Genomic DNA, 15882 nt, shown 5'->3' with positions numbered 1-15882 from the left:
CCACCATTCTTTGTGTCTCAAGCACCCTCTGCCTTCTGCCATTATGGTACCTGTTATATAATATTAAAATTGGTACTTTTGGGGCACCTGGATGGCTCAGTTGGTTAAGCTGCCAACTCTTGATTTTGGCTCAGGTCATGATCTCGGGGTCCTGGGATTGAGCCCTGCATCAGGCTCCACGCTCAGTGGGAAATCTGCTTCAGGAGTCTTTCTCCCTCCGCCCCTCCACCTGCTCACTTGCGCTTTCTTTCTCTCTCTCTCTCTCTCTCTCTCTCTCAAATAAATAAGTAAATCTCTTTTAAAAATTTGTACTTTTATTGTCTTCTTTCTAACTATACTGTAAGATCAATGAGGGTAGAGCTATATTTTATTCATCTTTCTAGAACTCGTTACAGAGCCTGGGACATAGTAGACCCACAATACATACATCTGAATCAGCAACTGAATCCATCCAATAGATCAACAGTAGATCACTGCTAGGTACATAGTTTGTTCATAATAAATGTTGACACTCTCATCACCTGCAGCTGACTTATTTAAGCATCAATGTGAATATTCAATTTGAATCCCTTAGTTTATATTGGTTATATAAAGCTGTATTTACAATTATATCAAATTACATATTAGTTAATAAAATATTTTGTTTAATGATACAACAAACATACTTTATGATTTATTATAAGCAAAAGACTGATATTAATTACATGGGCAAAAAGTAGGCATAAGGTCACAGATGAGAAGTGTAGGATTACTGCCTTCAATAAGCTTATAATCTACTAAGGAAGAGAGAGATGTGTGAACAATTAACCAGCTGTAGTTTGAGACAAAATGCATAATCATAATAAGAGTGCACATAAGAAAAAAAGTTGACAGGATTGCCTAAGAAACGGAAAATAAGAAAAGGAAAAAAGATGGACCTTTAAGGGAATGTTATAGGGGTGAGGCTGTAGTGTTAGGTACATTCAATGGGTTCAGTGTCTGGATCCATGGAACCATACAGGTAAAAAGGTAAATGAGGGCTAGGATGTGGAATGAGGGATGGTAGAGCTCATTGGGATATTTATTCCAATATCCCAGGGTTAAGGAGTTTGGAGTTTATTTTGCAGACACAGAATTTAGAATCAGTGTAGTGATTGGTATCTAAGAATTTGTGGTAACATGTAGATAGTTGAAATTGAGGTTGGAAAAGGGGGCATGGAAAGGGTTGGAATCCTGAAGGCAGGGAAGCAGTTTAGGATGTTATTGTAAAAGGGTGGAAAAAAATATGGAGAAGCAGCAAACTAGAACACCAAGGGGATGCATGGAAATGAATTACCATTGTAAAGCAGATCTGAGTCCATTTGGCCAGTGACTAGTGGGATCAACCATGAACCCATTATCCTGGAATAGGAAATGCATACAGTATAGTTTGAGGAGCAGTGGGCAGGGGCATATTCACTACTGATTATTCATTCTTAAACATCATTGGCTAGACTATTAAGGGACATTAGGTGCCCAGGGGACATTCAGATAAAGGTCAGATAGAGTGGGTTATGAACCAAGTTAAGATTTAATAAAGAGTATTATGTTTTTGTTAATGTAAATAAAGGTACAAGAAACATTTAAATGAATATAGTTTTTTTCTCTCTCGCTTTTGAGATATTTCCTTAGGACAAGTTTCCACAAACATACCACATGTCTATTACACGGACCTCTCCCAATCCTCATATCCTTTCACTTCGAGCCAGAAAAATCTATCTACTTCAGTGCTTCCTTAGAAACCCTGACATTTGTTTTGCTTTCAGTTTTGTTCCAACATCCCAATATGCCACATTCTTTATGACAGTCCTCAGTAATTTACAGTAATCACTTTCATAATTTTATGACACGTTCTCAAGACAAAAATCCCAGTGGTTCAGCCAGTACTCTGAGAACAGTTTCTAAGGCACTGTGATAATCTTGTTCCCAAAACCTCATTAACGTAAGCCAACTCTGCCCAAGAGTAGCAAGAGTGAAACATAATGAAACACTTGATTTGTTGGACTAAATCCACAGCACTACTATGCTATTAACATATAAAGATATAAATTACTAAGAATCGAGCTTAGATGTGGGATTTGCAAGTTTGCATATTTCTGCTGACAGTATAAGTGTAGAAGCCATAAATAGTATCTTTGCCTTTCACAAATTTTGGTAAATCCAACAAACATATCTCTATGTCTTCCCTAGTTACTGTAAATGCAGTCTCTCATAGTCTAAAGGGGTAATCAGTAAATATAGGAAGCAATTTCTATTTTCATTGGCTACACTGAAAATCTGGGACAGATATATCCATCCTTGGTGTTGACTCTGATAAAGGTTTCAGTTTTAAACATGGATTCAATAAAAATCTCAAGGAAATTGTGTTAAATACTTCACCTCTGCATGATAAATCAATCTCTTTAGAAATTATATTTCATATCTTTCAAGTTTTTTATTCTTGGTTCATCAGAAATGTGCTTCACATTTTTTTAAATGTCTGGTAAAATTTGCTTTTGCAAAGCTTTCAAATCACTCCTTTTACAAAGACTAAATAGGAAATTATATTTTTCCAAGAGTAAATGAAAAGATTCACTTTAGTTCAAAATTCCAAATCAAAAACATTTGAGAGATTTCACAAACTGGCACAGCATGTTCTATTTGGCCTTATAGGAACAAGATGATCCAGGGAGGGAAACAGCTCAGCTCAGATATCACCATCAGCATCTGTTGACCATAGAAGGTAATATATAAAATCATCCTGCCTTACCCCAACAAACTTCTTGAGCCTTTTTGTCATCTCTTGTCTTGCCTACATGTGAGAGTCATTTGAGAGCTTGCTCAGGATGTAATATCCACCATGCCCAATACAGAGAATATAAAATTAAGACACAGGCTATTTCATCAAAGGTTAATAGAACATTTTCCCCATGATGCCAGCCTTCTGGTTTCCTGCCAACCAACTTCTTCTCTTCCACCAATGCCTCCTCTATGTCACCTCCTCATGAAGGCTTCTGTAATACTTACTTTCTCTGCCCAGGAGAAGTGGCATCTTCTGCTTAACTCCTCCATGATTCTACCCATACTTGGATTAACTTATTCTGCTGAATATTAATATATCTACTTATCTTCACAAAAATCCCACAGGACAGGGACTATGTCTTATTTATTAGAGATAAGAAACACTCAATAAATGGAGATTGGTGACAGGGTGAGAGACAACACTCCTTACAGCATAGCAATGGAAAACTCAAACTATAGTGTCACACTACTTGGGTTCAAATCCAATCTATGCAAGTTACTAGCTATGTAACATTGATTTAGACCTGAATGAGTTACTTAATTTCTGTGCCTCATTCTCTGATTCATAAAATGGGAAATATGGTAATACTGACCTCATAGACATGTTAATGAAACCAAGGGAGAAGCTTGGTTTAATTATTTTTTTCTATCTTCTGAAATTAATCATTAATAAAGGTTTCTGCACATGGGAAAATAAGTATGGTTTTTCTCAAGTTTTTTTGTGAACTATAGATATACCTTCCACAGCATATTAGTAACTCTGTTACTTCTAACAACCAAATTGTACTGTCATTTTATTTTAAATGACTTTTCTGACTGTAAAATCCAACTTGCTAATTGTATATATATACATAAAATACAGGAAAATAAGAAAACAAACACTGCCCATAATTCTTTAACCAAACAGTTCTTCAAAAACCATTATTAAAATTTTATGACTTTTATTCTGTTCATACTTTGGTTCATAATTCAATTTTATTGGATAGATTTTCATGTAACATTACTTAATGAAAAATTTCCCAAGATATTAAGTGTTCTTTGAAAACACAATTATCTTTCTATATTTATTTAATTATTCCCCCATTATTGGATATTTAGGCAATAACATTTTGACAAACATCTTTGTACATACATATTTTCCATATATCATGTAATACATTTTATAGCATTTTCATATCTTAAACTCACAATAATCCTGGGAAATTGGTCAAATGTTACAATCTTTACTGGAGAAGAAACAAAGGATTATGTGTTAAGTGATTTTCTTAGCAAGTGTATGGTGAAATCAAGCCCATAAGCTAAGGCTTCTGACTCAGTTTAGTTTCCTTTCCACTATATCACTTCACAAACCTATAATCATTAAGAAATGACCACTGGGATGTGTGTGTGTGTGTGTGTGTGTGTGTGTGTGTGTGTGTATTTTAATGGGAATGTGCCAATCTACTCACATCCTCTTTCATGATTCCTTTTGTGATCAATAGCAAAAATATGTTAAATGCCCTGAGGGAACCAGAACCCCCATCTTGTGCTCTAATCATCCCTGGGCTCTTATCCACTGAGCTAATCAGCAAATTTTTGCATGTAGAAATTAAATATATATTGGCAGCATTAAAGCCCCCTTGAGAAGTGGAGAAGGGAAATCTCCAGTGGAACAGAAATTTGACAGGCATATCAGGCACTCTGTCTAGAAAAAGATATGACCAGAGGTAGGGATCTATACTGATTTCTGGTCTGTGGCTGACAGTTTGCCTGGATAATCAGGGACTGGAAGGAATAAGATTAGAGCACTGATGATGTAAACACCAGAAGGCCAGGATTTTGCTCACTGCTCACTGCTGTAGCCCATATGTTAAGAATAGCTTAAAACATCAAATACTCTCAAGAAAATATTTGTTGAATGAAGGCATCTAGGAGAGATATGAGGATGTACCTCCTAGAATTGGCCCAGAATTTGAGAATATTTGTGTCGCTTATGAACTGTCATCCAAAGACAGCCACTGCAAAGCAGTAGATACCCTTTAGTGAGAATTTATCAAAACTGTCCCTCAATCAGCTTTACCTCATAACTACTCAAGGGTTTGTTCAAAACACTCATGAACAAACTGGCCATGCTGGCAGAGCATGTTAGGTACACATTCAACCATAAGAATTTACCCTCCTCAAAGCTGTGGTTCTGTCTTCCAACAGCAGAAATCAATGCTTAGCCTCCATTATGGCACCAGTTCTTACTAACTGATAACACTGGACTCATCCCCTAAAGAGGAGATGGAAATTACTTTTCATTGAAAGAGAACAGTAAGGATTTGCCTTTTCTGCCTAACCTACCTCTCCAAGCCCAGAATCCATGGTCTCACTTTATACCATATTCATCATGACAATATTCTTTCACTGTAATAAAAAATAGTCACTATATAGAAAAAGAAGTAATGCAATGGGTTGGCACTGTGGGATGAACTGGTCTTTCCATTTACCTCATCATTTGGAAGGATCTAGACTTACAGAATTGTGGAATTGACCTAGTGAATACCTAATTGTGGTACCAGGTAGAAGATGACAACTTATAAGCTCAGTGCTGATCTATATGATGCCTGTATGATTTGGAATATGCTCTAAATCTGTGACTATACATGACGCCAGAATGCATGAACTTGGGAACCAAGGGGTAAAGAAAGGTTTATAATTCCTCTCACTATTATATCTAATAACCCACTTACAAAATTTTTGCTCCCCATCACTGCAACTTTGGGAGCTGCTGGTTCAGAGGTAGTCTTTTCTAAGGGAAGAAGCCTTCTGCCAAGGAAGACGTATGAAAATGAACTGGATGTTGAGACTGCCATTTTCATTTTCTTTTGTCAGTGAACAAACAGACCAAAAAGTAGATTAATATATTGACTGGGGGGTTATTTGACCTTAATCAATAAGGAGAAATAGAACAGACAATGTGGCAAGGAATCTTGTGTCTATATCCAAAGGATTTTTTTGGGTTCCCCTAATACTTTTATGTCTAATAGTAAAATTGGTTGGAAGCCTGAAACAATACTGGCAGGACAACTAAGGACTCGTATCCCCTCAGGGATAAAAGGTTGAGCGATCCTTCATTCAATAAAGAACTCCACTAGCTGAAGTGCTGAGAGAAAACTGATTACTTAAGGCATAGTGGAGGAAGAAAGTTCTAAATATTAATTATGGTCTTGTGACTAGTTGCAGTAATAGACTTTATTAGCTAACTTCTTTCTTTCTCTCTTTTATGTATATTTATGTATATTAACCTATTTATATTTTCCTTTTCAACCCTTCTGCTTTTTTATGTCATAAATATAAATTTATAATTTATTCCTTAGTTTATAGAATAACAAGCTAGGATTGTGATTGAACAAAAAGGGAAATAACCATCAGTCAGAGATGGAGTCATAATTAATGGAAATACAGTCTCTGTTTGAATGAGAAGGTAAGTGCTTTTTTACTTGTCCAATGGATAGTTACACTGAGTAACCAAAGGGGATGATGATGTTTGATATTGTGAATTCACTGAACTCAGCATCCATTCCAACACCCTTCAGTATACCTCCCTCTACCTTAGAGTTTAGAAAGCTAAAACTATATTTCAGACTTCCCTGAAGCTAGAGTTCCATTAATGACATATGCTTTAATGAGCTTTGGAAGGTGGAAGTTAAAAAACAACAACTTTGCAGGGCGCCTACGTGGCTCAGTTGGTTAAGCATCTGCCTTAGGCTCAGGTCATGATCCCAAAGTCCTGGGATCGAGTCTCTCGTCAGGCTCCCTGCTCAGCTGAGAATCTCCTTCTCCCACTACCCTTCACCACTGCTCATGATCTCTCTCTCTCACTCTCTCTCTCTCTAATAAATAAAATCTTTTAAAACAACAACAACAGCTTTGTTATTTGGTTGTTGCTCCTATGAAGCAAGTTTATAAAGATGCTGGCTATAAATTACAGAAGTGTTCTGATGTCTGGCACCTTGGGAAGACTGAGCCACATTTGTGGTGGCACATATCTGTGATCATTGAACCACAGCTACGGCAGTGGATTCCTGAATACAATTCCCATGATTTCCCCTTGATTCTCAACACCATGACTGCAGCAGAGGTAGTGGCTCTCCTGGCATATTATTTCAGCAGTCTTATTCCAGACTTGGACACTCAACATAAAGTCTGCTTCTCTAGTACTTCCAATAATTTTATAGTAACTAATTCCCCATTAAAATATGTTTTTGCTTAAACTAGCTGGAGCAGGTTTTTGTTGTTACAGCTAAATCTTAATGGAACCCAACCTAAAATCAGCAGAAGAAAACTCTGTATTACAAGCAAACAATGTTTACTTTGGAAAATAACACACACACAGTCTTTCAGGTTATCTTCTTCCAAACCCGATTTCCAATCCTACTCTAATAATTTCCAACAGTGGTGCCATCATTATTCCAGCCACCAACTTAACTTCTTGGCATCACCCTTGATTCCTTCCACCCTTCATCTAAATCAGTCAATATATCCTGCTGAATTTCCTTTGAAAATATCTATTACCAAATAAATAAATAAAATCTTAAAAAAAAAAAGAAAATATCTATTACCATTACTACTCTAGTCCAAATCCTCTTCACTTCACATATTATTCCTATCACCTTCTAACTGGTTGCCTTGTCTCCAGTATTCCCAAACCAATAAAACAAAGGCAAAAGCAGATGGAAACCCCTGGAAAATACAGCTCTCACATTATCCTTCAATCCCTTTTCGAGTCCCACACACCCACCCCACCCCCACACACACAGAATAAAGGGGATTTTTAAGACCTAACCCCCAAGAACAAAGATACTGGGTTAAAACACAAGAGCAACAAAATATTGAAAGCTAGAAAGGGAATAGAGGAGTGGTAAATGACACAGAAGACATAAGAAAGCTGAATTCTTAGCCAGCAACAGGGAAACCAAAAGGCAATATCCTTAGCACTGCAGAACTATCAAAATATTCAGAATTCCATTATACAAGGTCCCTCCAAAAGTCTGTTGAAAGTGGAGTAAAAAATGGTAGAATTAATTAAAAACTTGGTTAAGAAAATATACGGTGTCTAGATCTCCTCTATCACTGTGGAGCTGCACCACTGCCCTCTGTAATCCTGGAAGAGGACTAAACATTTATTTTTTGGAGAGACTAGCTGATTATCCCCAACCGGGAACTTCAGGTGCTGAAATTGGGAAGATTAAGACAGTACATATCCTGAAAGGATGTTATCTAAGAGGGAAGTTTAAAAGAAAAAGCTTTTAAAAAATTAAAAGACCACACGAGAATGTGGTCAGCCAGCCTCACCACTCATGAAGCATGAGATTGAAGGAGGCTTCTAAAGCCTAAGAGGAAAGACCTAAAGAATCTGAGGTCAGCTATTATCTAACAAAGCAGCCCAGTCAGATGATCCTAAAGTGAAGATCCAAAAGATAAGCCTCGCCTATGAGCTCAGACTTCCCAGTAAAATTTTGTATTTCTCCTTCTTATATCTGAATAGACTGCTAAAGGATTTAAGAAAAGCCTCTAATGGGAAAGCTGGAGACCAAGACAAAGAGAAAAGGATCATAGGTACCAGAAGCATGGAGGAAAAGAGAACCTCGGAACTACAGTTAATAATCCTCAGGTGGGTTAGGAAAGATGTTACAGCTACAAAACAAGAAAAGGATGTTATCTAAGAGGGAAGTTTAAAAGAAAAAGCTTTTAAAAAATTAAAAGCAAGAGAGCAGAAACAAAAAAAGAATTATAAGGATAAAACATAAAGCCACAGGAGTCTCCTAGAAAGAAGAGGAAAAGGACAAAACACATAAAATAGGCATGAAAACTAAGAAAATTAGAGGAACATTCAAAATAACAAAAAGATGCAAGAAGAGAGAAAATAGGAGTAAGTCATCAAATACATAATTGCAACATTTTTTTACTGAACTGAGGTACACTGGATTCCAAGCATAAATGCTCTATTGAGGGCCCAGCACAGTATATGAAAATAGGCCCACACTAAGGCATATCTCTGTGAAAATTCAAAACAGAGAAAAGCTCAGAGAGAAAAAAATGGTTTCAAACAACTACACTAGAAGGAAAGGAAGACAGTAAGTGGGTGTCTGAAAAATCAGGACATAGCAATATAAACATGTTATTTAGAGGTAGGTAAATAGAAAGAATCTGAGGGGCGCCTGGGTGGCTCAGTCCTAAAGCGTCTGCCTTTGGCTCAGGTCATGGTCCCAGGGTCCTGGGATCCAGCCCTGCTCAGCAGGAAGCCTGCTTCTCCCTCTCCCACTCCCCCTGCTTGTGTTCCCTCTCTTGCTGTGTCTCTCTCTGTCAAATAAATAAAATCTTTAAAAAAAAAAAAAAGAATCTGAAAGTGTGAATGTTTTATTTTTTTTTCAAGAAGCAGACTAGAAGAGGGCTAGAAGATTATTGTTTTTCATAAAAAGCCTTGTAGAATATTTGCCACTTTAAACTATGTCCATGTAGAATTTTGATGAAATTAAAAGCTAAATTAGGGGAGGGAGGGAGAGAGAGAGAGAGAGTGCCCAAAGCAAAATCCTCTTGCACTTTATCCAGCATAATGCTTTTGTTAAAATTCCACTTTCAGCATTTTGTCCCTTATTTTCCAGCTTTCAAGAACTCCCATTTAAAATCCTTTTGCTGGGGTGCCTGGGTGGCTCCGTCGTTAAGCATCTGCCTTCGGCTCAGGTCATGGTCCCACAGTCCTGGGATTGAGTCCCACATTAGGCTCCCTGCTCCGCGGGAAGCCTTCTTCTCCCTCTCCCACTCCCCCTGCTTGTGTTCCCTCTCTGGTTGTGTATCTCTGTCAAATAAATAAATAAAATCTTTAAAAATAAAATAAAATCCTTTTGCTAACATATAAAGTCACTGAAAATATGATTCCATAGCTTCTTTTCTTCAACCTAAATCTTCTGTTCTAGTTAAACTGGTCTACTTATTAACCCTTAAATATAAGAAGGTATGCATCTTTCATTCTTTCTCACTGCAACATGAATAACCCTCTCATTTTCCTCTATCCTACTGATGTCCAACAAACATTGTTAGCACTCTTCTTTGAATTCTTCTGAATTTAAAATTTAATGTGATTTGTTATATTGCTCTCTAAATCTCATATGTAGGGACGCCTGGGTGGTTCAGTCAGTTAAGTGTCTGCCTTCGGCCCAGATCATGATCCCAGGATCCTGGGATGGAGTCCCACATCAGGTTCCTTGCTCAGCGGGGAGCTTGCTTCTCCATCTGCCTGTCGCTCCCCCTTTTTGTGCTCTCTCTCTCTGACAAATAAATAAAATCTTTTTTAAAAAATAATAAATAAATAAATCTCGTATGTATTACTTCTGCTATGACTGCCAAGTGGACGTATACTCCTCTGTATCCAAAGAGGATCTGAAACCATACAAACTATAAATTCCAAAGCATTGTTCATGAATCAGGAATGAATGAATGAATGAATGAATACACACATACATGCAAGAAGCTAATAAACAGCAAATAATGTTCGACTAAAATTTGAATTTAAAAAAAAACTAATATACCTTTTCAGCTTTAAAGAAAGACTATGTTACTCCCAAATTGCTTCCAGATATGGTTCTTTGAACTAAGAAGACATTATTAAGGGATTTCTAAACACATTTTAAGAAATGTATAGGCTTCGGAAATGAGAAATCAGCATTCAGTTGGAACTTCTAGCATCATCTTAGTCCACAACAATGAACCACAAAAATCTTGTGAATTTTATGATCATGGGTAATTTTTATAACATTTTCTAAATTTTCCTGGAATAAAATTTGCAATTCAGAAATAATTTCAAAGTCTATAAGAAGACTCTTTCTAGCTGAGAAAGAAAAATAGAAGCATCCACTGTTCTAAGTGAAACAAGAGGCTGGTAATACCCAGTCATTAGAATGCACACAAAAGTATCTTCTGGAGGGGTCACTTGCCAGAGTGAATAGCTCATTTAGGCTTGGTGACAATCCGGTATCCTTTCCTCCGTTAGTCTCTTCCTTAGCCAAACCACAAATATCCAGACTCCATTACATTTATAGTCTTAGCCAATGATCATACTCCTCCACCCACAACACACATACAAAGAAGCTAAAATATCATCCCTTCCTATACTCTTAAGTTAAATAAAACTCTCATCTGTATTTTTCTGTCATCCCTAATTTGCTTTATTTAAATATGAGGGTAAAAATTAGGCCCTTGTATTTTAACTGATAAAACTTCCTCCAAATAAAAAAAGAGAGATTTTTTTAACAAGGATGGTAGATTATGAACCATCAAAATTGATAGGGGCTAGGTTCAATAGATGTGCAGGATGCACAAAAATAACTAGGAGAGATTGGTAAGAATGTACTGCAAGATGAGGAAGAAAACATGTCTGAGCCACACACCTTTGGGCTTGGAAAGCTGTGTCTAGCACACTCCTCAGACTCTTGGTCCTTTGTCAACCACTGCATCACTCTGGAGTCCCTTGTGAAAGTCATGCAAACCCAAGACTTAGCTTCTTTACTAAAAATATAAGTATGATTATTTGAGAAGTAATAAGTCATCCCATTTATGCTGTCTACTTCTGTTTACTAAGAACTTTTCTCAGTGATGAATATTTTATCTTGTCTAATGCTTACAGCAAACCTGTAAGGTTATTCTACTTTGCAAATGAGGAAAATGAGGCTCAGAAAAGTTCAGCTATTTCTCCAAATTTATATAGATATTAAGTGGAAGAGTCAGGAATTCTACTGAGTTCCTATAACACCACTCTATGTTATAAATATAGATAGAAAAATGTGGTTTAAGAAGACTTTTAATACAATGTTGTCCTTTGTTTCCAAAACCACAAAACAACTTTTGGAATGGGATCAGCAGAATTTTCATATCCATTTTACTAATACCTCAAAGAGGCTGTGATTTACCCAAAGGCAACTGATTATTGAACTAAGATGATGGTTCACATTATTTAACTTATAGTTAAAAATCAATGCATTGAATGACACAAATAAATGGAAAGATATTCCATTCTTACAGATTGGGAGAACAAATATAGTATGTCCACACTACCCAAAGCAATCTACAGGTTTAATGCAATCCCTATCAAAAGACCAACAGCATTTTTCACAGAACTAGAACGAACAATTTGAAAATTTGTATGGAACCACAAAAGACCCCAAATAGCCAAAGCAACCTTGAAAAAGAAAAACAAAATTGGAAGTATCACAATCCCAGATTTCAAGATTTACTACAAAGCTGTAGTAATCAAAACAGCATGGTACTGGCACAAAAATAGACACAGAGATCAATACAACATAATAGAGACCAGAAATAAACCCACAATTATGGGGTCAACTAATTTTCAATAAAGGAGGCAAGAATATGTAATGGGGAAAAGATAGTCTCTTCAACAAATGGTGTTGGGAAACTGGACAGCTATATGCGAAGGAATGAAATTGGACCACTTTCTTACATCATACACACAAAAAAAAAACTCAACATGAATTAAGGACCTAAATGTGAGACCTGAAACCATAAAAATCCTTGAAGAGAGCACAGGCACTAATTTCTCTGACATCAGCTGCAGCAATATTTTTCTAGAGAGGTCTCCTGAGGCAAGGGAAACAAAAGCAAAAATAAACTATTGGGACTACATCAAACTAAAAAACTTCTGTGCAGCGAAGGAAACAACAAAACTAAAAGACAACCTATGGAATGGGAGCAGATATTTGCAAATTACATATCCAATAAAGGGTTAGGATCCAAAACATATAAAGAACTTACAAAACTCAACACCCCAAAAAACAAATAATCCAGTTAAGAAATGGGCAGAAGACATGACTAGACATTTTTCCAAAAAAGACATCCAGAGGGCTAACAGACACATGAAAAGATGTTCAACATCACTCATCATCAGAGAAATACAAATCAAAACCATGATGAGCTACCACCTCACACCTGTCAGAATGGCTAAAATTAACAACACAAGAAACAGGTGTTAGCGAGGATGCAGAGAAAGGGGAACACTCTTACATTGTTGGTGGGAATGCAAACTGGTGGAGCCACTTGGGAAAACAGTATGGACGTTCCTCAAAAAGTTGAAAAACAGAACTACCCTCTGACCCAGCAATTGCACTACTAGGTATTTACCAAAAGGATACAAAAATACAGATTTGAAGGGGTATATGCACCCCGATGTTTATAGCAGCATTACCAACAAAAGCCAAACTATGGAGAGCCCAAATGTCCATCGACTGATGAATAGATAAAGAAGATGTGTGTGTATGTGTGTGTGTATATATATATATTTTTATTTTTAATTACTCAGCCATCAAAAAGAATGAAATCTTGCCATTTGCAATGATGTGGATGGAGCCAGAGTGATTATGCTAAGTGAAATAAGTCAGTCAGAGAAAGACAAATACCATATGATTTCACTCAAGTGTGGAATTTAAGAAACAAAACAGATGAACATATGGGAAGAGGAAAAAAAAAAGAAAGAGAGGGAAACAACCCATAGAGAACAAAATGAGAGTTAATGGAGGGAGGTGGGTGGGGCATGGGCTAGATGGATGATGGGTATTAAGGAGGGCACTTGTTATGATGAGCACCGGGTGTTGTATGTAAATGATGAATCACTGAATTCTACTCCTGAAACCAATATTGTACTCTATGTTAACTAATTAAAATTTAAATACAAATTAAAAAAAAAACACAGTGAGATATCACCTCACACCTGTCAGATTGGCTAAAATAAAAAAACACATGAAACAACAAGTGTTGCCGAGGATGTGGAGAAAAAGGAACCCTCATGCACTGTTGGTGGGAATGCAAACTGGTGTAGCCACTGTGGAAAACAGTAGGGGGTTCCACAAAAATTAAAAATAGAACTACCATATGATCCAGTAATCACACTACTGGGTATTTACACAAAGCATACAAAAACACTAATTTGAAAAGATATAATCACCCCTACATTTATGGCAGCATTTTTTACACTAGCCAAATTATAAAAGCAACCCAAGCATTCACTGACAGATGAATGGTTTAAGAAGATATGATGTATACACACACTGAAAAATCACTTAGCCATAGAAAAAAATGACATCTTGCCATTTGCAATAACATGGATGGATCTGGAGGGTATAATGCTAAGTGAAATAAGTCAGTCAGAGAAAGACAAATACTGTATGATTTCACCCATATGTGGAATTTAAGAAACAAACCAAAGAAAAAAAAGAAACAAACCAAAAAAGCAGACTCTTAACTACAGAGAACAAACTGATGGTTATCAAAGAGGAGGTGGGTAGGGGGATGGGTGAAATGGGTGAAGGGGATTAAGAGTACACTTAATCATGATTAGCACTGAGTAATGTATAGAATTGTTGAATCATTACACCCGAAACTAATATAACACTATGCTAATTATGCTGGAATTAAAAATAAAATAAAATACTGACTTGGAGAAGATTTTATAAATAAATAATAAGAAAATCTCTTTTAAAAAAATCATTGCATCAAAAATGCTTACCACCAGGGCGCCTGGGTGGCTCAGTTGGTTGGGCGACTGCCTTCGGCTCAGGTCATGATCCTGGAGTCCCTGAATCGAGTCCCGCATCGGGCTCCCTGCTTGGCAGGGGGTCTGCTTCTCCCTCTGACCCTCCCCCCTCTCATGTGCTCTCTCTCATTCTCTCTCTCTCAAATAAATAAATAAAATCTTTAAAAAAAAAAAAAAAATGCTTACCACCAGAGCTTGGAGAGGACCTAATTCAAAATTCCATTACATATGGGTTAGAAACTAAGGACCTCAGAGTAGAAGGCCCTTCCTTAAGGTCACATAGACCAGGACTGGTCTGAACCGAAGCTGACTTCCTAGCAGTTCAGTGCGCTCTGCCCTGCAGAGGTTACTGCCTGTTACTCGTGCACGTGCGTGCGCACACACACATGCATACACTTGCTCATGTGCCTGCTCATTCAGACGGTGCTAACATTAAGGATTTGTTGACTAAAAGGAAAATACTTCTTTTTAAGCTCAGAGTAGGAAATCGCATGACCATTTCTCTTTTTAATTTTCCACTGTGAACAGCACCATCGAGAGAATTTGACAGAGACTGACAGTGGCAGCACCAACACCATGACACAGATCTGTCAAAGGTGAAATCAGAAAAGATCCCAAGATATAAATATTCGGAATTTGCTGCTACTAGATGGTGCTTCTAACACGCAACTGATGAGAGATCCACCCCTTCTCCCAGCCATGGGCCCCTCCCGTCTGTCCCCAATACTATTACCATAGTATATCTTTCATTCTGAATTCCCAAAGCAAAAGACACATGTGATGTTTTACATTTTTGCTGAGCCAATTAGGAAAATAAAGAGTGGAGGTTAGAGAAGGAGAAAGAAAGGAGGAACTTTTTGTTCATGAGAATAATACCACGTACCACTAGCAGCCAATATCACTATATATTCACATTCTATGTAGGGATCATGGAATTAGCTTCTGTGCTACAACCCCTGAGGTGAAACTCAGCAGTCCCAACAGCCAAACAGCTCAAAAGTTAACTTAAGGTGGGAAAAACGTAAAAAAAAAAAAAAAAAAAAAAAAATGCTTAAGTCAGCCCAACTGCCAAAGTAGTGTCACATCAGAACTTCAATGCAGTCAGGAAAATCATATAGTCTTAGACCTGGAAGACATTTTGGATAACGACTCCAATCTCCATGTTATCACACAGGAAAACTGAGGCTTATGGCGGTTTGTTTGGCTCAAAAATCACACAGGAAGTGTCAGAACCAAAATAGAACCCAGGTTTCAACATCCCAAAGAACTAACATGTCATATTAAAGGACACTTGGGAAAAGTTAGGATCCCTTGTTCAGTTCTTTAATGTTGATACTAAGGAGGAGAAATGCCACACCTCTGCATAGTCTCTCACTACACTATGAAAACCAGACTCTCTTGAGCTAGGCAGGGAGTCCCGTGCATTAGCAGGAGGGAAGGCTCCTCATTTCCAAAGGTCTTGAGATCACAGGGGCCAGAGGCTAACACTGAGGCACCTGAAAGGACAGGGAGTGGGCCCA

General features: G+C 37.3%; 1 long non-coding RNA gene across 1 annotated transcript in view; it reads right to left on the bottom strand.

Moving 5' to 3' along the window:
- Positions 1-14525, bottom strand: part of LOC118553368 (uncharacterized) — a 228531-nt gene extending 214006 nt beyond the window's left edge. Inside the window, exon 1 of the long non-coding RNA XR_013440595.1 lies at positions 14336-14525. This is a non-coding gene — a long non-coding RNA (uncharacterized LOC118553368). The remainder of the gene's footprint in view (positions 1-14335) is intronic.
- Between the last annotated feature and the right edge of the window lie 1357 nt (positions 14526-15882).

This window comes from Halichoerus grypus, chromosome 8, assembly GCF_964656455.1.
Source record: "Halichoerus grypus chromosome 8, mHalGry1.hap1.1, whole genome shotgun sequence".
In the NCBI taxonomy this organism is placed as follows: domain Eukaryota; kingdom Metazoa; phylum Chordata; class Mammalia; order Carnivora; family Phocidae; genus Halichoerus; species Halichoerus grypus.
Note: the sequence above shows the minus strand (reverse complement) of the source record. Positions and strands in the feature narration are given on the sequence as shown.